At 33.5% G+C, this 25,981-nt stretch overlaps 1 protein-coding gene across 5 annotated transcripts in view; it reads right to left on the bottom strand.

Annotated features, from left to right (window-relative positions):
- LOC115213367 (disks large-associated protein 1) overlaps positions 1–25,981 on the bottom strand; it is a 443,386-nt gene that overhangs the window by 250,768 nt on the left and 166,637 nt on the right. For all 5 annotated transcript variants that reach the window (XM_029782310.2, XM_029782311.2, XM_029782309.2 and 2 more), the window contains one exon: positions 5,621–5,658. The gene's annotated coding sequence lies outside the window, so the exon portion shown is untranslated. The remainder of the gene's footprint in view (positions 1–5,620; positions 5,659–25,981) is intronic.

Here is a 25,981-nt window from a genome sequence, read left to right as displayed (position 1 = left end):
CCTGTCTCCTAGCTTCCCTTCTGGCGTCTGATACCCTTCCCTGCTACCACCGTTCTTCCAGGCCTTCCAAGCCTGTTTCTTTTGTCTAATAGCCCTGTCAACAATATTGTTCCACCACCACGTATTTTGGGTCTTAAGGGGACTTTGCACCAGCCACAGATCTGGTCAGCGGCTTTCAGCAGGTTGTCCCTCAGAAACGTCCAGTTGTCTTCTACCCCATGTGTAGCTATACCCCCTTCCACTTCGTCAAAGGCTTCAAGTAACATATCTCTAAATCTCTGTCCATTCGCAGGGGCTTTAAGCTTCCAGACCCTTCTTCTCCATGTTGGTCGTCTTCTAGTCGCCCTCTTAGTCCTGATCCTAAAGTCCTAACTACCAGTCTATGTTGTGGGGTGCATTTTCGCCTGGGAAGGTTTTGGCATTTATAAGCAGCCATCTTTCCTTTTTCTTGGCAAGATGTAGTCGATTTGGCTAGTATGCCGCCCGATCGTAGGTGACCAGTGGCTTGTTGGTTTCCTGAAGTTAGTGTTTCAGACCATAAGACTATTCGCATCGCAGAACTCCAGTAGCCTGGTTCCCTCCTCATTGCGGGAACCATAACCGTAGCCTCCATGTACGCCATGGAAGCCCCCAGCATGTCGTCCAACATGCCCATTGAAATCACCAGCCACAAGAGAAGGTCCCTGTCGTTCGTCGATGAGGTGGTCTGCAGTAGGGTGTCATAGACTGTCTTTCTCTTTCTGTCCATCGGGTAGCCCTGGCTGAGGGGCATAGGCCGATATAATGGTTGCTAATCTATTATGAAGCACTATTCTAATCTTAAGTATTCTGTCACTTACTCTGATTACCTCAATTACTCTATCTATCCATTTCTCAGCGATAAGTATACCCACGCCACCAACCCCGTCAGTGTTCCCTGCCCAGAAAATCTTGTACCTGTGTTCCTTGCCTGTGAGGACCCTAGCAGATCCTCCTCTCCACCTTATTTCTTGCATACAACATACATCAACACGTCTCCGTTCAAGCATCTCGACTATCTCGCCAGACCTCAAATGCTAACATTAATATACAGGAGTTATAATTCTTCTAGTCAATAGGTATTTAATATTTCTGTAGTCCAACAGCAGTTCTGCCTTTTCTTTCTATCCAAACTGATTGAATTTTAAAGAAATCAAGGTCAATATGACAGTTGAGAGAACCTCCTTGAAGCTATTGATTGCTTTAGATTAAGTGATCAATGATAGAAATCTACATCGATATACAGACACATACAGTGATATACAGATATTCAGAGATACTTATACTCTCTCAACTGCTTATAGAAACAGCTCTTTCCTTGCTTTTGAGATGCAATAATCTCATTTCAAAAGAGGTTAGAATGTTTGGTGTATTCTCCCACGGTTCTTGTTCTGAAGAGATATCAGCCATCAGCCATCAACTATTTTTGATATTTTCTCAATAAAATCAAGACGTTAATATTACTCATTACCTTTTTATGTTTCAAAACTGATGTTATCTATACAATTATTGATAGACTTTTATTCTTGATATTTCTTGTAAAAATGAGTTTTCCAACATTTTATAACCCCATGGTTCCAGTCAAATGTAATGACTTAAGATTATTAGAAGATGCACAAATAACTATGGGTTTATTCTGAACAGATTGAAATATAATCTTAATGATGGACACAACCCAAGGTTACACAAGTATGCAGTGGCAAATAGTCCTGTCATAAAGTAACCATTTAAAAATATTTAAATCCCATAGCCATACAATCCATGTCAATAGATAATTATGTTTCTTGTAAAATCAAAGAGATTTTTTTTTTATTTTGTTTAAATGTAAATATATATTTCTTTAATGGTTCTAATTATTAAATACCAGTGTGGTTTAGTGTGGTGTTAGAAATATTTGTTGTTGTTGTTGTTGTTGTCACTCAGTTTTGATATGCAAACTCATGATTAAAGTATTCCAGCCATAATCTCCACCTCAGCCTATCTAATATTACAATATCTATTGTTTTTTTAAGATGATGGAACAGGGTACTATTTGTAGCAACCAAAATTTCCCCACATGTACAACCTCACTTGTTGGCCCACTATGCTTGTATTTGCATAAGTAGACATGCTACATCTGTAAAATACTTACAAATATTGCAATGAGACACTCTATGAATGTGCACATTTATAGCACATATCTTCTGTTGTTACGAATGTACAGCTTACTGAGGCAGTGACTATAACATGCAGTCACTGCAAAGCGCCATGTGGTGTTCAGAGTTCAAATTAATGAAAATCAATCTAGTACAAACTAGAACAGAATATAAGTGAAGCTAGACAAATGTGATATTGATTCAAGGTCAAAGATTATTATTTCGGTTTCTAAGACTACAAAAAGATTGTGTGAAAAACATCTTCAGAAATATCAGGAAGTGAACTAAGACTTGTCAATGTTCAAATGACCTTCAAACTTTAAACTTTTACTTCTAAAGTAATTTAGCTAATAGGTGTCAACATTCTTACAGCTACTTGGCTAAGTTTCATTTGCTTGATGCTGTTCTGTATTTCATCCAATGAAACACAAGTATTTCCTATTCTTCTTTCTTTTTTCCATATGATCCAATCAATTTTTGTTGGATTATCACTTTTAGGACAACTCTATTTAGTAGTGCTCCATTCTGGCTGTTTGGCACAGCCTGTTTTTCTACAACAGCTGCAAACAACTGCCAACCCATCAGTATTTTTCTAACCAGGGGGACCCAAGTGTCTATTCTCCATGACACTTATAACATATTGAGAAACACATCCATAAAAATTGTAAATTATATAACTGAACAATACAGTGTAGACAGCTTAGAAATTACAGATGTACTGACAGTTTTGTTAAGATAACTGGGTCATTCAGTAAAAAATCCCAGGATGAGAGTTGGTGTAAAGAAAATAGATGTGTGTGCATGTGTGTTTATATGTATGAGAGAGAGGGAGAGAGAGAGAGAGAAAGCAAGCAAGAGAAAGAAATGAAGGCAAAGGATTTATGTGATGCTTGTATATTTATCTCTCTCTCACAGTATGTGTGTGTGTGTGTAACCCATGCTAGCATGGAAAACGGATGTTAAACGATGAGGATGATGATGATGATGATATATATAAATATATACATATACATATAGAGAAATACTTGAGTGTGTATCTGTTTGCAAGTGCATCTTTTTGTTGTATGTAGAAATGCAAAGATATGTATGTTTGTGAGAGAAAGAGGGAGAGAGAGAGAAAGAGAAAGAAAGAGAGCATGTATGTGTAAGTGTGTGTGTGTGTGTGTGTGTGTGTGTATGTGCATGTGTGTGCGCATGGCATGTATGTGCCGGTGAGGGATGGGGGAGAGACGGAATTAGATAAAGGGGGAAATTGAACTAAAGGTAGTGCAGTTTTGTCTTCAAACAGCTGTTTGTGAAGAAAATAGATGAAAGAGGTCAGTATCATAATTAAAACATTACCATCCCCCGCTCTTGTTTCTTGTTGCTTCTTAAAGAAGCTAAACATAAAGAGAAATGTAAAGCAATATATCTGCTGGAAACACGACTTTTGTTTTTGTTTAACCCTAGGTTGGTTCTGATTCAGAAGACCTCCAATCAAAAGTTTTCTAGCTGTAACTGCTACATCATCATCATCATCATCATATACTTAATATATATAACAGGTCAGCTACTGGGGTATTAGTCCCGGTTAGAAACTTAACAAAAATCCAAGCCAGCAGGGACTAGCAAGGATGCCTAATGCATTTTGGCCCCACAACCAGCCACATGCTTGGATGAAAATTTGTCATTTTCAATAGAAGAAACAGTGGATAAAGCATCCACTGATGTTGTAAATAACTGCCCAACTGAATATAAATCTGGTATATGCAATTGTGGCGGAATCAAATCAAAATAGCAAATATGTAACATTGAAAAGGCTTCAAAGGGCTAAAATATATTTGACATTCTTGCTAGCCATAGCTGGGGTGGATTCTCATCTCTTACTGATATTTATTGTGTTTTTAACACTGCACATCCATAAGAAATATTATTTTGGGACAAATATCAGCAGTATTTATACATTAGATATGGTATATAGATAAGTATATTGAAATATTCAAGTTTGTAATAGTGAAACAGTTGACATAGGAACCAGTCCCATTTGTTGTGTTCATTAAGAAATAAATTAATCTAATTATATAATTAGCAATGTGTCACTATTTCCCGCTTTGTTCATTCTGTGCTGCGGTATTTTCACTAAGTCTGAAATTTGTAGAAAGAAATACTGACACATCATTCTGTTAGCTCTGCTCTGATATTTTCACTTTGTCTGAATTTCATGGAAACACTAACAGGTCATTAAACGTATTGATTACTGACAAGAAATATACATGTGTATATGTCTATGTTCATGCCTGCATGTGCACACGCACGCACACACACACACATACACACACACACATACACACACACACACACACACACACACACACACACACACAACAGGATTCCTTTTCAGTTTTCTGCCTACCAAATTTACTCACAAAGCTTTAATTGGTCTAGGATTATGGTATGAGACAACTGTCCAAGACGTCAAGCAGTGAGACTAAATTCAAAATTATGAGCATCTATATCATTATATTACATATAATACTATATAACTATATTATGGCTGTTTGGTTAAAAACTTGCTTCCCACCATTTGGTTCTGGGTTCAGTCCCATTGCATGGCACCTTGGGCAAGTGTCTTCTACTATAGCCTCAGGCCAACCAAAGCCTTGTGAGTGGATTTGGTCGACAGAAAGTAAAAGAAGCCTGTTGTGTATATAAATGTGTGTATATATACATACATACATATAAATAGATATATGTATATATATACACACACACATATATGTATGTATATGCATATATCTGTGTGTCTGTCCCACACCACCACCATTTGACAAAGGTGCTGGTGTGTTTATATCCCTGTAACTTAGCAGTTCAGCAAAAGATATCGATAGAATAAGTACCAGGCTTAAAAAAATAAGAGGTACAGGAGTCGATTTATTTGACTAAAATTCTTCAAGGTGCTGCCCCAGCATGGCCACAGTCTAATGACTGAAACAAGTAAAAGAATAAAAGAATATTATATACATGATTGATACTACGACAAGCCATGCTGACTCTGGCAACTGAGGCCTATAAAATCTAACTGAAACCCTTTCCCAAAATGTGTGGCTTTATGCCTTTGTAAAAAAATTACTATATGTACCTTACTTAACTATGAAGACATAAAGTAGTCATAGTAACAGCAATGGCAGTAGAAGTAGTGAAGAAGGATGATGGTGGTGGTAGTGGTGGTGATGGTGATGTAGTAGGGACAGCACTAATGATGATGTTAATGGTGATATTGGTGACTGTCTTGATTATAGTAGTGATAACAGTAGTGATAATGGTACTGGTATGGTCATGTCAGTAGTACAAATTAAAGGATGGTAACAACAATAATAGTTAAGTGGGCTCATTAACAGAATTACCAATGTGACCACCTACGATATTTTTAAATAGATTATTTCAAAACAGTTAGTTAGTCTGAGAGAAGCATAAGTGTTTCAACTTACCAAGCTTTCAGTAACTGATGCTTGTAGTAACTCTGTCCCTGAAGAAGAAAATAAAATGTTCAAGTTATTTAAAACATAAGAGATTGTTGATACTATTCTGGGAATTGATTAGAACTTTATGGTAAAAAAAAAAAAAAATGAAAATGGAACAAATATATTTTAAGTAAAATGTGTTGCATATTTGTACAAAATATCTGTGGGAGAGAAAAAAATCTCATTCATATCCTTGATAAATCCTAACTAGACATTTTTGCAGGTGATTGCTATTATCATTTCTATAAAGGTTATTCTTATCTGTTCACTCTACCCCACAATCATTATCATCACTACAGACATATTTATTCATTACTTCTTTTAAATCCTGGCTGATAAATAGATTGACATGAACAGATCTCTTTCTCTTTCTCAATATATCACACATATTTATGCACGCACTGTTAGGATATAATTCAATTGTGTAACTCAGCTCAAATTGCATTTACTCTGATGTACAAATAAAGACTAACTAAATGGTTAAATCACTGATTTACAGCCAGACTACTAAGTCAAAATTGCAACCTACTCCCGCAAGTAATCGCACATCTGTACATCAATGTCTACCTGAAAAATACCAGGAGTGGAGGCCCAGGGATGAGCCTGCTCTAAATGCTTACAGTAAAGAGAAATTTTTTTAAAGGAACCCAAGAACTAGGTAACAGTGGTGGGGATGGTGCTAACCCAGGTGATGATTATGTAAACAAGAGGTATTGTTTAACCAGATGAATTAGGTATATGATCTTATTCATATAACTGAAAACATTAGTGTATTTCTCCCTTTGAACAGATTAGTGATTGACTGCATGAACTGTGTTCTTCTTGAAAACGTTTTTTTAAAAGCATATTTGAAATTTGTAGAATCATCCAGTCTATTTTGGGCCCATAAAAATTCTGTGCAATCCAAGTACAAAGACCAAGGGAAACAAAATAATATTCAGAACTTCATAGGTGCAGGAGTGGCTTGTTCCCACACCATCGCTTAACAACTGATGTTGGTGTGTTTATGTACCCATAACTGAGCAGTTCGGCAAAAGAGACCGATAGGCTAAGTACTAGGCTTACAAAGAATAAGTCCTGGGGTCGCTTTGTTCGACTAAAAGTGGTGCTCCAGCATGGCTGCAGTCAAATGACTGAAGCAAATAAAAGAATAAAATAATAAATTATGTGAACAGAAGATGAGCCATCAAGAACAAGGTCCAGAATGGTGAGAAAGCATCTAGCTGTCTCTGACTGAGAAGAGGTGATAGTGGGACCAGAAGAAGGCCACTTGGACACAGGCCTAGACTTTATGAACCTTGGTCTGGCTGTCTTATAAGTAATATATAGGCTATTTTTTTTTCTTTTCTTTTTTTTTGTAGGGTAGTGAGCTGACAGAATTGTTAGCATGTCAGGCAAAAATGCTTTGTGATATTTCGTCATTCTTTACATTCTGAGTTCAAATTCTGCCAAGGTCAACTTTGCCTTTCATTCTTTCGGGGTTGATAAAATATACACTAGTTGAACACTGGGGTTGATCTAATTGACTTACTCCCTCCCTCAAAATCGCTGACCTTGTGCCAAATTTTTAAAATCAATACATAGGTTGTTTACATAAATTTTCCTTCATTCATAACCTCCAAGATGAAATGATGTGTGTGTGTGTGTTTGTCACAAGTTCTTATAAAATTGGTCATATTGATTAATATTCTGCCAATTCTCTTCTACTTTTACGCAATAGTCAACAAAAGATTGGATGATGCTAGTACCATTTTAATTTATATCAGTTAATCATTTTTCTTTAGATCTACATCAAACCTCACCAATTAGACCTATAATGAATGACATTCTCGGTAAGACCATGCCAACTATTTTGCAAGACTGCACGTTTCTTTGGGAACCAGACAAAAATTGCTGAAGCTTGGCTGGGATGTGTTACTTCACCCTCCATAGTCCCTAGATATTGCTCCTTCGGATTTCCCTTTATTCAGGTCTCTGCAGAATAGTCTTAAAGGTAAGAATTTCAATTCCTTGGATGACGTAAAAAGATACCTTGATGAATTCTTTGCCATGAAACCACCTCAATTCTGGGAAGAGGGTATTTTCAAGTTAAAGGAAAGATGGAGACGCATTGTGCAACAAAATGGTTCGTATTTGGTTGATTAAAAATGTAATGGCAAGTATTTATTGACCTTTTTCTTTCCTTCAAAAATCGGCACGAACTTTCTGGACAACCCAGTACATATATATATATATATATATAATATATATATATATATACATACATACATATATATATACATATATATATATACATACATATATATATACATACATATATATATACATATATATATATATATATATATATATATATATATATATATATATTATATATATATATATACATACACATATATATATATACATACATATATATATACATATATATATATACATACAATATATATATATACATATATATATATACATTTATATATATACATACATATATATATACATATATATATATACATACATATATATATATACATACATATATATATAATATATATATATACATACATATATATATATAATACATACATATATATATACATACATATACATATATATACATACATATACATATATATATATATATATATATATATATATATATATATGTGTGTGTGTGTGTTAACATGTGCAGGATGATTTCATAAACTGAAAAAACATTGACTTATGAATTATCTAATCATGTGGTTTTTGCTATGGTTGCTTCCTTCAACAATGGAAAAGGAGTGGCAGGATACAGAGCAGCTGTGAAAAATTTTCCACTCATGGCTAAGCAATCAATCAATAGTTTAGCAAGAAAACCCTGGAAGAATGGAGCATTGAATACACACAATCTAAAAGTGCCACATTTAAAGAGATATACAATAAACTGACTGAATTAATGTCTAAATTGTAACTTAATGAAATTGCAAAGAATTAAAAGACTGAATGGAAATAGTCAATCTCAAATTGTTTTAAGAGCAATTTTGATGATTGTTAACATAATTAGTTAATGAGATTTTAAAAAGATATATAATTAGTGAGCTATTTAAAGAAAACTTATTGCTGTGTGGTAAGAAGTTTGCTTCCCAACCATATGGTTCTGGGTTCAGTCTCACTGCATGGTACCTTGGGTAAGTGTCTTCTACTATAACCTCAAGTGTCTTCTACAATAACCTCAAGCTGACCAAAGCTTCGTGAGTGGATTTGGTTGATGGAAACTGAAAGAAGCCCATCATATATATGTATGTGTGTGTATATCTTTGTGTTTGTGTTTGTCCCCCACCACCACTTGACAGCTGGTGTTGGCATGTTTATGTCCCTGTAACATAGTGGTTCAGTGAAAGAGATCAATAGAATAAGTACCAGACTTAAGCACTGGGTTCGATTCGTCTACTTAAAATTCCTCAAGGTGGTGCCCCAGTATGACTGTAAGTCTAATGATTGAAACAGCTAAAAGAATAAAAGGAAAATTTTGGGGGGAGGAGGGCCAGTCGATTAGATTGACCCCTTTATGCAACTGGTGCTTAATTTATTGATCCCGAAAGGATGAAAGGAAAAGTCGACCTCAGTGGAATTTCAACTCACAATGTAAAGACAGACGAAATACCGCTAAGCATTTTGCTTGGCGTGCTAACATTTCTGCCAGCTCACCACCTTAAAAGGATAAAATATTACAATTATAGAATGCAAAACTTTGCTTACATTGAGTATGGGTCCTGACCATTTCTGTGATTGTTTATACTGTCTGCTTTATAGAAACTACACAAGCACATACATATGCATTCAATACAGTCAGGCATATACATGCATAGTAACACTTGTATAAATGTACAATTATGACGAAAATTTATACATTCAAATATATACACAACCATACTCAATCACACATTGACACAGTAATTCAGTCACATACACTTATTATACATATATGCACATGCATTTCAATTCATTCACAAATATACAATGATGACTACAATGAAGTTAAGTTGCACCCAAATTGTTGAGGATGAGAAGTGAGTTCACCCTCAACAACTTTCAGTGATTAGCTGGAAGAATGACTAGTTTAACATTAACACGTTTTTATTGTTGTGAGTGAAAGCAATGAGCTGCAGTGTCTCAGTTAGATATATACAGTACTCACAAGGAGAGTTCATAGAAATTACTGGAATTAACACAACTTAAGCTAAACATTTTGTAAATAATGGGTGTACCTTGTTGAACATGTCAGAGAAAAATAGCAGTAGTCAGAACATTTCCGTGAAGCTCTTGCATGCTGTCCTGGTGTAGGCAAACCAAAGGAGAGGTCCATGCTTCTTGGTGTCCAAGCAGCAAAAGAGAAAGAAAGCTTACAACCACCAGAATATATATAGGCTTCAGCTGTGACGCTACCTGGTGGCATTTACCAGCAAAGGAATGTAATTCAGCTATCCTTGCTAGTCTATTACAGTAGTGTGGGTAGTCTGTTACAGGTAGCTTGCATCCACATGTTTCTGATAGAACATACATAAGTGAAATTTTGTAGACATAAAGCTATGTAAAAGTTCATTAGAGAGATTGCTCTTGTTTTTTAGACATTCGCCATATCCTACAGCCCAGCTGAATGCCTCTGCTTAGCCAATGACTGTCATTAGAGGTGTGCACTTTTTGCAAAGCTATAGAATTGGTCTCTGGTCTGAGGACAACTTTCTCAATTCCTCCCATCAATTTTAAAACTGTAGCTGCTAGAACAACAGGCTGGGCAAAGTTCAGAGAGCTGCTACCTTTGTTGGCAACAAAGGGCCTCTCTCTCAGAGTGAAAGGCAGATTGTATGATGACTATGTATGAACCTTCGCATTTGACAAAGCCATAAGAAGTGGACAAAAGGAATTTTTAAATCACAGTCTACCATGAAAAAGAGAAAAAAAGCATTGATACTTTGAGATATTTTATGTCACAGAAGTCAGGAAGATCCTGGCAAGAATATCTTTTGGTCATAGGCCTGCTTTATCTAGAATGACCTGGAGTTAAACAACATTACAATCCAAAATCCATATCTTTAGAAATGTCCACTATAACATTCAGATGTGAAAACAAATTTTTATGGTGCTCTTATAATGTTTACTTGCTCCATGCTAGTGTTGTAGCATGACTTTGATATTTCTGATGATGGCTACAAACAGAACAGAAACTCAACCAACTTGCAGTTTCCCCTTTAGCATGGAAAAGCAAATATATCTACAATATACATTAATGTAACAGGCAAAATTGTGATAAAAAAATAAAAAGAAATGCAAATGAAACAAAATCACAAAGTTAATGCATTACGTCACAAGGAAAAAAAAAAGATTTCAATGCTTCTAGCATTAACCTAACAAGCTTATATGAACACATGTACATAAATAGATGCAGCATGGAATTTTCCTGGAAAAAAGACATTGAATAAATCAATAGACTTAATAGAGTTTATGTTATCTTATTGATAATTTATAACCCAAAATTTAGGAGGCTCAGTCTTAAGTTTCTCAGGAAGCAGTTATCAGTTGCAGAGTAATGTCACTATAAAATTTAGAATACCAATAGATATGCATGCCACTATCATGCTTACTTAAAAGCACAGGAGTAACAATAACTTCCATGGCTTGATTGAAATTAACATATACTACCTTGAAAAAGTATGTATAAAATATAACTGCTCTCTAAAGATATATGGCAAGCTGAGGCAGAAACGTTAGCATGCCGGGCGAAATGCGTACCCATATTTCGTCTGCTGTTACATTCTGAGTTCAAACTCTGCCAAGGTCGACTTTGCCTTTCATCCTTTAGGGGTCGATAAATAAAGAGAAGGAAACCTAGCTGTTTCATGCAATAAATACATCTAAAACAAAATTTTTTTCATGGATCCCTAAAATACTATCAAGAGCCCCCAGTTTACTATTTTGCTTGCATGGCCCTCCATGGATCCTTATGTGGATCTCTGGGGATCATATAGACTCCAGTTAAGAACCACAGCTCAAGTTGATTCTAAAAGCTGGCAGATTACCAAAGAGTGAATGGCCTGGGATAGGGTGAAAATTAACAGAATCAATAGAAATATGAGACAAAATGTCTTCTGCTTTTAGTTGCATCCCTTTATGTTCTGAGTTCAAATCCTGCCAAAGTGACTTTGCCTTTCATCTTTCGGTAGGGAGTTGGGGTAAGAGATGTCAATAGAATGAGGTGTCTATGAAATACTTGGGTCGACATCATTGACTGTTAGTTTCCGAAAAAGTGTGCCATGCCCTTATGCTTTAGTTAGAAATCAATATTCCAATGAAAATCATCATGAAAATTGTTTCCTGAAACAATCATTCTAGTAAAAATGTTAACCTAGATTCAGTTACCAATCATATAACAAAAATAGAAATTGTGTGTATATATTTATGTGCACACACACACACACACACACACACACACTTTCAACACACATCAATACACATGCACATTCATGAACATACATACCATGCACCAACACGCACCAACACATGGACACACATGGATACACACAAATAAAGAGGAATCTGAATTTATTACAGAATGTGTAAATTTTGAAGGCCAATGCTTGAAAGTACTGCAATTGTACAAATAACACTCAGGGGTAAATAACATTAAAAAAAGGTGATGTACACATACATAAACACACAATCACTCAATCACTTATATACACAATCACACAAATTTACAGGCGTGCACAATTACAATAAAAATTATTATTTTAGTATATACAGCTTGGAAGGCAGTAACACAGTTATTAGTTTGTGCAATGAAACTGAAAAAGTTATTGATTTAGGAAGAGGTGTGTAAGATGTGTGTATATTTATGTGTGTGTGTGTGTGTGTATGTGTGTGTGTGTATGTGTATATATATATATATATATATATATATATTTATATGCACACACACGCCATTGGTTGAATAGCTTAAAGTAAAACAAAACAAAAAAGAGGCAAAAACAAAAGGGAATAATATCTAATAACACAAACAATCACAGATCCCTGTGATCCTAAAGCAATGAGATAAATATCCATTTTACTTACTGTTCGATGAAAGAAAGCAGAAGATGATGGTGATGATGAAGATGATGATGATGATGATAATGATGATGATGATGATGATGACGATGATGATGGCAGCAAGGATGAAGATGTTGTTGGTTTGTGCTTTAAAGTAAAGATCTTAGAACCACAAGGCAAGCAGAACTAGAAATACTCCATTAACACTTGCGGATGGACGGAACCTAACTTCTCTGTCTGTGAAGAGAGCCAGTGTTGTGTTCAATGAACAATACATTATATGCAACGGCAAAAACTACTGCATTAAAAGTGCTACTATTCAAATACTAGTATTTGAATAAGTAGTAGCAACAAGTCGTCTATTAACTGTAGATATTCAAATTACTTTTTGTTTGACTGTAGTAGCTTTAAGCAGCACCAGTTTACTTATTTCTTTCTTTGTGTGTTATGTTTACTTTTGTATTATGGTTAAGTCAGCAAAGTGTCTGGAAGCTACAAGATTCTTATTTCAACCACAAATCTTTGAATATATATCACTTCCAGTTTGTCAAGTGATGTTTAAAACATTATGAATTTAAACTTCAAAGTGTTTCATTTTTCATATTATAACTGTTGTATGATAAATCTCCAATAAATGAATATTCAGTTCTTTGGCAAACATTTCATGCTAGACTAATCCATCATTCAGTTTTATACTACTACCTGGCCCTTGGGTACCTTTGGCCATGTCTGCTCTGTTGTGTTTGGCTCAGGTTTCTTGTTTGAGAATAGTTTGCAAGGGGTCATGGGTGCTATTTTTCCTCCCCTGAGTAAGTCATTAAAAAAAAATTAAATAACAATGAAAACAGAAAATACAACACAGTTGTCAACTTCAAATATTTAAGCCTGAAAATTAACTTACTAAATTTTATTTAAAAATTGACCATAGCCATTTTGTTGGTATATTTCTGTTAAAACACAGTTATTGTTTCAATTAATTTTGAAAATGATAAAAAAATTCATTAAAATAACTTTGTCATTATTAAATTGATGTTTGGGATATAAATTAACTTGAAATTCTGATGATCATTTTAAAATAAGAAGAGTTTTAGGCAGTTTCAGTATTAAAATGAAGAATTGAAATTGTATATTCTGCATAGTAACAGCTATATCATGTTCCTATTATTAAGCTTATAAGTTATATAGATTTCAGACATTATTACAAGGTCACACATTTGAATGAAGGGGAGATATGATTGATGATATAAACTCCAGTATTTGGCTGGTATTTTAATTTATCAACTATCGAAAGATGAAAGACAAGATACATATACACAAAATGTGAAGGTCTGTTATTAAATAAAACAAGAGAATTCTGTCTAACAATTCTGTCAATTCAATGCCTTTGTATTAATATCTAGAAACTAAGGTAGTGAGCTTGCAGACTGGTTAGCATACTGGACAAAATGCTTTGTGGCATTCCGTTTGTCTTTTTATTCTGAATTCAAATTCCACTAAGTTCAGCTTTGCTTCTCATTCTGTTAGGGTTGATGAAATAAGTACCAACTGAACACTGGGGTCTATGTAATTGATTAACCCGCTCATTCATGAATTGAAGGCCTTGTGCCTGCAGTAAAAAGGATTAATATCTAGAAACTAGTAATTATCACGATGTTTTCAAACCAATTCCAGTTGATAATGTGTTGTAGTTCCCCAACTCAGAGGGACAATATACTCGTATGACTAAATTTTTTATTAAATAAATATGGTATTTTTGAAGTTTTAGCAAAATCCTGCTGATGTTTATATTAAATCTATATTTGATATTGTAAAATATCAAATATTTTACCATGAATAACACAGTTATAACTTGAATGAAATTTGAAGTTTAACCCTTTTGTTACCATATTTCTGTTGAGATGCTCTGTGTTTCTGTCAATTAATTTTAAATATAACAAAGAATTTAGTAAAATAACTTAGTTATCATTAAGCTACTGTTAGGAACATAAATTGTGATGAAGGTTTGGTAGAAGATTTTAATTCATAACTTTTGAAAACAAACATTTGTACTATAGAGCCAAAGGCAGTTTCAGGCAGGTTGGTACCGAAAGGGTTAATGTGTTTCATACTTATAATATTACCAAACTATATCATACAATAACAGACAGAGATTGCTGGGGACATAGGAGTTGATGCAAAGACTATAGTATCAGACTACAACTTTGTTAAATACTGGACTAGAAGAATTATTTAACAACAGTTCTATATTTATATGATGAAGTATGCCTGGATTATTAATTTCATAGCCAGTTACTTCACTAATGCTTTTAGGAAATGCATTAATGATGAAGTTCTTCATGGTATCTTAGTTTCCTTTTCATTAGTAACAGTTTTGTATCACCAAAGAATGGGGTCTTCATTTCATTTCTGACACATTTCTGATAATTAATTACATCCGGCAATTCCCTTTAGGGTTTTAGCTATACCAAGGTGTTGTATGGAAAATATAGTATTTTTCAGTTGGAATATGGAGGAGATATTGTGAGGGAGAGGTGTGTTGACTATCCCAACCAATCAATCTTGGTTTTATGACTTGTGTAAATTTTCTTTATATATTAGTTCTTTCTACATTTTATGCAAATATTGTCCTGTGTAAATTTTCTTAAGACAATGTTCTACATCACACCTTTTTATTTATGTCTTCCACCTTACTTCATGTATAAACTTTCTTCAAAAAGAAAGACAGTAATACAAACACAAAAATTCAATACATTAAACTATGGGTTTGTGTGTGTGTTTAAAGAATGTAGTTGTACAAAGCCAGAACAACGTGAGAAGGTACAAAATAAACTACAAATTGGAAAGAAAACAGAAGAAAATTTCAGTTTTACCTTGTATTTCTAAATTTCGAGCTGTCGACCTCTTCTTCTGAGCAACAAACTTTTTCCGAATGTCCTGAAGAAGAGGTCTTTATCTCAAAATTTAGAAATACACAGTAAAACTCCGTTTTCTTTTCCCCTTGTTGTTTACTTTGTACCTTGTTCCAGCTTTATACAACTACATTCTTTAAATTTTACCATACAATGTTTCACAAAGACTACCTCATATATATATATATATATATATATATATATATATTGGCCTAATCTGGTGTGTCAAATTGCATCCCTTTACATCAAAAAAGGAATTTTATCTATTTGATTGTAGATATCTACAACATAAGTTTCACAAACAGAGGTCAATATAATTAACTAATTCCTTTGACATCTGTGCCTCTGCATGGCTGTAGTCCAATGATTGAAGCCAGTAAATGAATAAAAGAATACATTATGAATTGTAAATATGTTTTGTGTTAATATGAACACAGAACACAGTGGATTATATTTAGTTTTATTACAGAACAGAAAGAAATGGTATATGAATGGAAAGGAATGCTGTTAATTGTTGTTGAGTAAACTTAACAATTGATAATGTCCTTTCTTTACTCTTTCCTTCTCAAAGTAATTTATATACAATCAGTCTCGAATAGTGTCTTGAATGGCCTACAAATTTGACAATTGACAAGTTTCTTACAAGTTATTCCTAATGTACTAAGTTATTGGCTTACTATGTTTCCCTAAAAGCATTCTAGCTGGCCTCAGTAAACATAAAAGCAATCAATGCAGATTATGCCAGTAACATCCTGAAACTAGCTTTAAAGCTTAACATCAAAATAAAACTATACAATTACTAGTAACATCTCAGTAATAACTATCAACTTTGGTTTGTAGCTAATTTAATATACTGAGTGAGTATACACGATTACTCGACCTGCAAGAAATTGTAGCTAAATTTCCTTCAAATCCTATTACCATCCTAAGGGAGGTAAAAGACACATTGGATAATGCAGTCCTAAAATACTTATATAAAGATAAAATTGTCATGGCTGGAATGGTTTTGATCACAAGGTGGTTCAATCAATGCTAAACAACAACTACCAATGGAGACTCTACATAGGGCATGACTTGCTAGAAATAATAGCCAAATCAAATAAGTATTCATTAATCCTGAATTTAGTCAAAAACTCCATTTAACTGAATTGTGTAATTCTTGCATGAGGAAACAATTCTTTTATAGTAGAGGTAAATTTGTATCTTATATAAAACAAAGATATTCATGCTTCACTATCTAAATGATAATATTTTTCAACTCTAAAGAAAACAGAAAGTATATAATATCCAAGAAAAACTGTTGAAAATTACTAGTTAGAAAATAATATATGTTCTGTTAGCTGGGTTCTTTTAACCTTTAGCAAAATCTTAATCATATGAAAGCTTACAACAAAAAAACAAAAACTATACTGTAATCATAGCATAGCTCTAGAGTTGGTTTATCCCATGCAATATGTAAATGATATTATGGTTCTGGAATGTTCTAAGTGTCAACATCAAAACAACAAAGTTTAAAATTCTCTAAAAAATATCTCTTAAAACGAAATTAGCATCTTTAGACTTTCTTCTTCTGTCTTACATTTTGATTTACCATTCAGACAGATAAGTTTTCAAATATTTTTTCATAGAATCATTTTTAGTATGTTAGGTAAGGATCAGTTATACTTTTGACTGCTAAGAATCAAAATACATTTAAAGAAATTACACTGACCTAGATGAAGTTGATTTCTTCAAGATCTAATTGAAAATAAGATGCAATATTTGCTCGCTAAACATATATTAGTTAAACCAGAGTTTTTCAACCATTTTTTACTTATGGACCCCTTTTATTCCGATTTTACTCGGATTTTGCTCAGGTGAACTCCCCTTGCCATTCGATGTTTAAAATATATTATTATATTTTTATAATTAACTATCATGAGGAATTGTATAAAAACATTCTTAACCCTTTCATTACTAACCTGGCTGAAACCAGCTCTGGCTCTCTTGTACAAATGTCTTGTTTTCATGAGTTTTGAATTAAAATCTTCCACCAAACCTTAGTCACAATTTATGTTCCTAACACTAGCTGAATGATAACTAAGTTATTTCACTAAAGTCTTTTTTATATTTAAAATTAATTGAAAGAAACACAGAGCATCACAAAATAAATACAGTAATGAAAGGGTTAAGATATTTCATGAATTGTAGAAGTATAACAAATTTATTGCAGATAAATTTTAAGCACAAAATCTTATGGACCCTGAGTTAAACCACATATATCAACCAAAAAGTAATATAACTTAGACCTGGCATGAGCAATCTGTTTTCAAGAAGCAGATCACATAAGACATAGCTTATCATCAGGAAGGTTGCACAACTAAAAAAATTTCAAGGTAATTTTTCATTAGGTGTGCTATTTGGAAAGTCCCATGGGCCACAGTTTGCCTATGACTGTCTTAGACTATGACAAATTACTTTTGGAGCTCATGGAGATATTCCAGAAAGAAATACCAAATTTTTTTTCCTCACAAACTTCGTAAACAACACCACCTGCATAAAATGGAAGTAATACTTTACAGTAATCCATAAACATGAGTAATATCACTCGGAAAAAAAAAAACTACTAATAACAACTAATTTGTTTTACTTTTCTTTGGCAGTAAATCAGATAATACAGCAAACAAAATTAAAAACATACAGGAAAATAACTTTTAAAAGTTTGCTTTACCAAAAGTAAATCTCCTGGAATATGTAAATGATATTTCAGATCTGGAAACAGTCAAAACAGATACACAGAAGCAACAAAGTTTAAAATACTCTAAAAATATCTCTTCAAGAAAATTAGTATCTCTAGATTTTCCTGTCTTACATTCTGATTTACCAGACCAATTTTACAATTTTACCAATTCTGTCTAAAATACATAACCACATTTTTCCTATGCAGTCTGGTGGCTTTCCTTTTTAAGCAAAGGAAATAAAGATGTTATGCAATATTAAAATCATGGATTGCTGTTATGTCACTTCATTACACTCTGTCTGTGTGTCTCTGTCTGTCTGTCTGTCTCTCTCTCTCTGTGTCTCTCTCTCTACTCTGACAACTTCTGTTTCTGTAAGATTCCACAGACACTGCTTTCTTACCGTTTTTTAATATTTTTCAACAAAAATTTACCTAAGTGGGAAGTTAACTTAACTGAAAACATGTGCAGTAAAAGCAGACATTGTTAATTAAACTTGTTTTGTTTCAAATTAAACAACAGTGCAAGGCAAAGAAGAAGCCACCCACCATTTGAATATGACTAGATCTAACTTAAAGAAATGAACAAAAACCTGCGATATATATATAAAGATATGTGTCTGTAAGTCTGTAAGCGAAGTGTAACGGAGGATCAGTGATTTTAAATATTATATATATATTATTGAATCACCCTATAAGAGATTGGATATTCCACAAGCACATGAGTGTGGAAGCACATGGCCTAGTGGTTAGAGCAGCGGACTCACGATCGAGGGATCAGGGGGCTCGAATCTCAGACCGGGCGATGTATGTGTTTATGAGCGAAACACCTAAGCTCCACGCGGCTCCGGCAGAAGGTAGTGGCGAACTTCTGCTGACTCTTTTGCCACAACTTTCTCTCACTCTTTCCTCCTGCATCTTGCAGCTCACCTGTAACAGACCGGTGTCCCGTCCAGGTGGGGAACCTATACGCCAAGGAAACTGGGAAACCAGCCCTTATGAGCCAGGCATAGCTTGAGAAGGATCAAACAACAAGCATATGAACCCTGAATGTAATTCATAGATTGAATCAGTTTACACATGTGTGTATGTATGTGCATGTGTGTATGTATGTGCATGTGTGTATGTATATGCATGTGTGTTGTGTGTGCTACAGAGAGTCACCATTTGGAAAGTTTCAAATGCTGTTTAATACTATGTATCTAAAGGGGTTAAAAATATCATTTCATTTGTAACATTTGTAGCTTTCATCTTAGTTTCTAAAAGTGCATCAAAGTGCTGTGATGAAAGTGGAATCTTATTCTTTGCATGAAATTCAAATTTAAGATATTGCTTTAACATTTAAGATGATATATTCTTGCTTGCCAAGTTTGATAAGTCATGAATAACTAAAAGTGTGAAATAAATCTTGGGGCTTTAAATGGAAGCTAACAGTGAGGATTATGACTAGAGTTGGCTTAGTACTAAGCTTGCCAGTGAGTAAAAACATTAGAAGTATTGATATTGCACTCAATACATGATACTAATTATAATGCTAGAACTACTAATCTCAAATCATAAAAGAGAAATTGGGAAAGTTACAATCTGTTAAACCAATGTTCTAAGAGAAAATTTTATATAGGGGATAAAATATTGAACAGTGGCTAAAATATTGAACTACCTAGCTCTTGTGTCATGATTTCACATTTGAAATAAATAATATTTTGAACCTATGTCTGCCTGAGAAACTCAAATTACTTGTCTAGTTTCTCATAAGGGCAAATAGCTTTTCACTTTAAGTCTCTTCCTTATTAAGTTTAGCATCAAACAAGCTAAAGACATTCTTAGGCCTCCTGTCTCCTTTCAGAAGGCAGTACAAAACTATTCCAGTGTATCTTTTCACAGATAATCTTCTGAATACTTCAAGTATAAGATCAAGTTGTTTTTGAGTCGATAGTATTTACACACATAAACACAAGAGTCAAATTATATATATCTGATATCTGTAGCATATATTCAACATAACAGAATGAAGTGTTTGGTAAAATGATAAGTTCTGATTATGTTTGCATGAAATAAGTGAATGGCTGGTAACATAGTTGTAATGTACTTGCATATTAAACTAGGGTATGTAGATTCAATTCCCAAATGACTCTTACTATTTGCTTTCTCTCAATATATGTTTGTTGATATATGCATTTATTTAATATTTATGGAATGTATAGGGGAGATATGTACTCTGCATGTCGCACTACAGTTTACCTATCAAGACCGACTGTAACTCTGAATTCAGGGAAAAGAGGTCTCTTTAATCTTCCCACATAGGACAGTCTCTTTTAACCCTTTTGTTACCAACTCGACTGAAACCGCCTCTGGCTCTGAGTACAAATGTCTTGTTTACATAAGTTTTGAATTAAAATCTTCCACCAAACCATAGTCACAATTTATGTTCCTAACACTAGCTTAATGATAACTAAGTTATTTTACTAAATTCTTTGTTATATTTAAAATTAATTGAAAGAAATACAGAGCATCTCAAAATAAATACAGTAACGAAAGGGTTAAAGTCTGTGATATAAATTGCACTCAGTTCACACTGTAGTATATACATAACAGAGCTGGTCAATTTACTCTACTGTTGTATGTGCTGGATGACGTAGACCTCTGTGAATGACAAGACCTATCCAACTCATGCCAGGGTGGAAAATGAATGGAAGAGGAGAAGAAGGAGGAGGAGGAATCTGGTGATGATAATGATCAATATTCTATGTTACACACATATACACTATGAAATGACATTATACATATGCTGGATAGAACAGCATAGTGTATTGTTTCACACACACACACGCATGGACACACACACGCATGCACACACACACGCATGCACACACACACACGCATGCGCACACACACATACCTTTTGTTGATAGAATAAACCATATCGTTAAGACTTTGAGCTGGGTATGAATCGAGATATTTTCAGTTCTTCAGATTAGGCCCAAATAAAACAAACCACCACCACATCAATTGTTTGCCTATAAATAAACTGAAGTATGTGTGTGTGTGTATGTGTGTGTGTGTGTGTGTGTGTGTGTGTGTGTTGAAGAATAGCAATTTTTAAATGAATGAAATATAACCGGTTTCTATTGATAATATTCTATGCATGTTCAAGAATGTAAATCATGGATCTTCACAAATGATTAATTTCAAAGCCCAATTACAACAAGAGATTACTTTACACACACACACACACACACACCACACACACACACACCATACACACACATGTACAAAGATAAACAAATCTGGTTTTCCTCTACTAAATTATTTTTCCTCCCTCATTCTATTCAGAGTAAATAATTAATTTTCCCTATTGTAAGGGGATAACTATTTTCAGTTTTGCCAATCCTATTTCAACAGAGATCAAAGATCAATTGTTATTTTCTCACGGTGAGAATGGCCACTGATTGGAAGCATAATTATGTCAATTTATCAAAACGATCAATATTGTATGTCTGCTTTACCTGTCCGCTCTGCCAACGGACCTATTGTACAAATAATACTTAACAGCAGCTGGTATTTTGAGTGTAAATGATGCAGGCAAACTAAATGAGTAAGAATATGAATGCAGTGAAAAATCAAATATTCATATTGCTAAAATCTCAAGGGAACTCACAATATTATAGGCTTCTTGTTCAAATTACTACTACGTTTATCTTCTCACTCTATTTTCCATGTCATAGCATCATGAAAATATGAAAATCCAAAATTTTTTCAGGTTTATTATGATAGTACGACTTATATTCATTTATAACAATATGTATATATGTATGTATGCATGTATATAAGATATATATTTATGTATGTTTGTATGGATGTATGTGTATGTATATATAAATAAATATATATATATATACATATATATGTATGTACGTATGCATATATATGCATATGATACGAATCTATATAAATATATACATATACATAAATGTATTTATATATACATATATATATGTCTATATACATATATACATGTATACATATATTTATATACATGTATTTGAGTACTATTTTTTCCACCTCGTTTTGCATTTATGTGCTTACTCTGGCATATATATATATATATATACCAGAGGTGGAAAAAATAATACTCAAATACCAGAGGTAGTGTAATATGCTTTATTAATAAAGTGTATATATATATTTATAAAATGAAATGACAAAGGAATAAACTTGGTAACTTCAACTTCATTAGCTTACAGCTGTTTCTACAATAAGATGCATTGGACTCATAATTGAGTGCCTGAGTAACATTTTATAGCTTCTGCTGCACCACTATTCTGGTGATTTTAAAAATAAGTCTCATCTTCAGGGACGAAAGTACCAAGAAACATTAACACCCATGCTTTTAAAATCTAACATTTAAACATTTATGTTATTTATGAAACGAAGTTTAGAATACCTACCCATTGAATATTAACTGATGGATGAAAAACCAATGCTTTATATAGATGAAGGAAAATAATATATTAAAGCATAAAATGATACAGTAATGGAAAAGAATTAGTATACCTTGAATAAATTGATTGCAATGGTTTATATTACAGGTTTTGTTTAGGCTGTTTTCTTAAGCAAATACAATAACCTCAAATTAAACTACTTTAAACTGATCAATGTAGTAGTTTGACAACAAAAAAAAATCAAACAATAAAGGTGTGGCTTACCTAACCATGTCTCATAGGGAAACTGAGTGAATCCTAATCTCAATATAACTAAAATTTTAGAAACTATAACACCAAAGGTAATTGAACTCCCTTATCTTCCTTTTCACCATGAGTAGACAGAACAGTTTGAAGCCTGCTCATTATTTCATGATGTTGCTAACAAAGTTAATAAAACAAATTCTAGAACAGAAATAGATAGAAAAAAAATGAATGAATGAATATAGTAACTAATAAAAATAAATGAGTTAGTAAATAATTAGAAATATTCAATGAACTGCATATTACTGGTGCATAGCTGGTATTTGAGAAACAGTCCTGTTTAAATATTACTTTGTATACTTTGTATAGATATTTGTATTTATGTCAGTATCATGTTGCATGTGTGCGTGTATGTGTGTGTCACCAAGTCAAATACTATTTATAAGTAATGAAATGATCAAACCCTTCCCACCTGTCTTGTTTTCATAGTTCTGAAGCCGAAAGAAAACATGACTAGTTCAATAGAATGGAGGCCCAGTTTATATTTTAGTCATTTCGTTTGCTTTTGGCTAGATTGCTTTCCTGTGCTGACAGTAAATACAGATTTTCTACAGACAACATATTCGATAACATGACTAATTATCTTTGGTGAGAATAACATCAAACAATTGCTATTATCGTTATTTTTATTTCGTTAGGTTCTGTCAGAAACATATTTTTTATGAGTGAACAATTGTCTTTGAAATGAAACTGAGAAGCAGAAAAGCTAGCTCTGAGTGAGAACACACACACACACACCACACACACACACAAATATGTACACACATATACTTGAGCACAACTATGTGTTTTCTATACTGGGCATTTCTAGCTTTCACCTTTTGACTGTACATTTACTCACACACACACTCACACACACACACACACACACACTCACACACACACACACTCACACACACACATACACACATGCACGTGCACACACACATATGGAGAAGGCTATGTGATGGATTGTCACTAGAGTAAGACATCATTTGTGGCTTATGGGATAAGTTAAACCAGAGACTTTGCCAAAATGGAAGTCTGATTAGACAACTAGAAGGTAACATTTGAGTCATCAAATGTCATTATCATCACTTTACCATGTGCTGTTAGAGCTCTCTTTGATCCTCATCTGATCAATTCTGGTGTACCTCAGGGATTCATTATGTTTCCTGCACTGTTTGAGTTTTACCTTCTGTACATTAATAACATACATGGTATTACTTCTTAATGTATAACGTTAACCTTATACACAATGCCATCAGCCTCATTTAATCTAGGCACTTCACATCAGACTTGCATTGCTTCCTAGAACAAAGCTCTAACCTACTAAAAAACATTCTCTCAAAGACAAAATCATTACAAATATATACTTACACATACATATATACATACATACATACATATATACATACAAATGTATGTACGTATGTACATACATACATAAATACATACATACATACATACATACATACATACATACATACATACATGCATACATACATGTATCTCTCTATATATAAACGGCAGTTTGTCTGTGCGTGTTTCTGTGTGTCTGTTTGCTTGACACACACATAGCCCAATGTCATAATTCAAAACTAACGCAGCGAAAATTTTGAAAAGTTCCCCCAGTTCTGAAAAAAATCGATAAATTCGACATGGGGTCGAGAATCAGAAACACAAACCGTCTAGGGGACGCAACTCCACCTTTTTTTACTCTAAAAAAAATTTCCATTTTTTGGCTATAACTCTCTAAAAGTGCTTTATAGTTATTTCCCTTACAAACCTGAGCAACGCCAGGCGATACTGCTAGTGTATATATAATTGAGATTCAGTTGAATTAGGTACTTAAGTTGAAGCACCAAATCAGTCCGGTATTATCCATACACCTCCAAGTAAGGTGAATAAAATCATATATATATATATTATGTGTGTATAAAAATGTGTGTATAAAAATCATACACGAAGGGAAAAGCCACTAAGTGGTTTTCCAACATGTTAGAAATAGGAGTTAAATCCCAAACCACGATAAAACTATTCTTATTCTTGCACATTGAATATTTGCAGTCTATGGACACTTTTACTCATGCTGGCCACTAGTAAAAAATAAAATTTAATTTTTACCCCTATATATATATATATATTAATAAAAGAAATAAAACATATGCATATATATAAACATATGTGTACGTACCTACCTCTACATGTACATATACACGCATATATGAGTACAGGACACCAAAAGGAACGTCGAACACATAGAGAAACGAAAACATAGACACAAACCAAAGGAACAGGACATTTTTTTAAAAACAACAAAAAATGGAGTACAGGACAGTTAACACAACAAAAATACCCCTTCTTCAGTCGCTAAGGTTTCATCTACTCTACGTTTCGAAGGATAAATATATATATATATATATATATATATATATATATATACATACATACATACATACACACACACACACACACACACACACACACACACACACCACACACACACACACACACACACATATATATATATAATCCCTTTGTTTGTTCTTGTTTGTCCCCTAGCCCCCTGTTGGCAATAAAGAAATAAATATTGAACAACTAGTTGCACTATACATGCTATGCAATAGTTTAGAATGAAAACTAGAATGATAACTATTATGACAACTAATTACTATGATATCAATAATAAAAGGAAAGAAAAAAAATAAAAGAAAAGAAAATTAAACAAATACGAAAATACCTTATTTCAATAGTAAACAAGCAATTAGTTTCCATGAAATCATCTGGAAAACTAAACAATAATAAACGAGAGGATGTATGATGGAAGAATAAAATAATTGAATAGAAATGACCAATGAAAGCAGCTAATTATCATCCACCAGGTGACATTGTATTTCCATGCATGAAT

The sequence above is a fragment of the Octopus sinensis genome, linkage group LG6, assembly GCF_006345805.1.
Source record: "Octopus sinensis linkage group LG6, ASM634580v1, whole genome shotgun sequence".
Taxonomy (NCBI): Eukaryota; Metazoa; Mollusca; class Cephalopoda; order Octopoda; family Octopodidae; genus Octopus; species Octopus sinensis.
The sequence above is the reverse complement of the archived record's forward strand: the minus strand, read 5'-3'. Positions and strand labels throughout refer to the sequence as shown.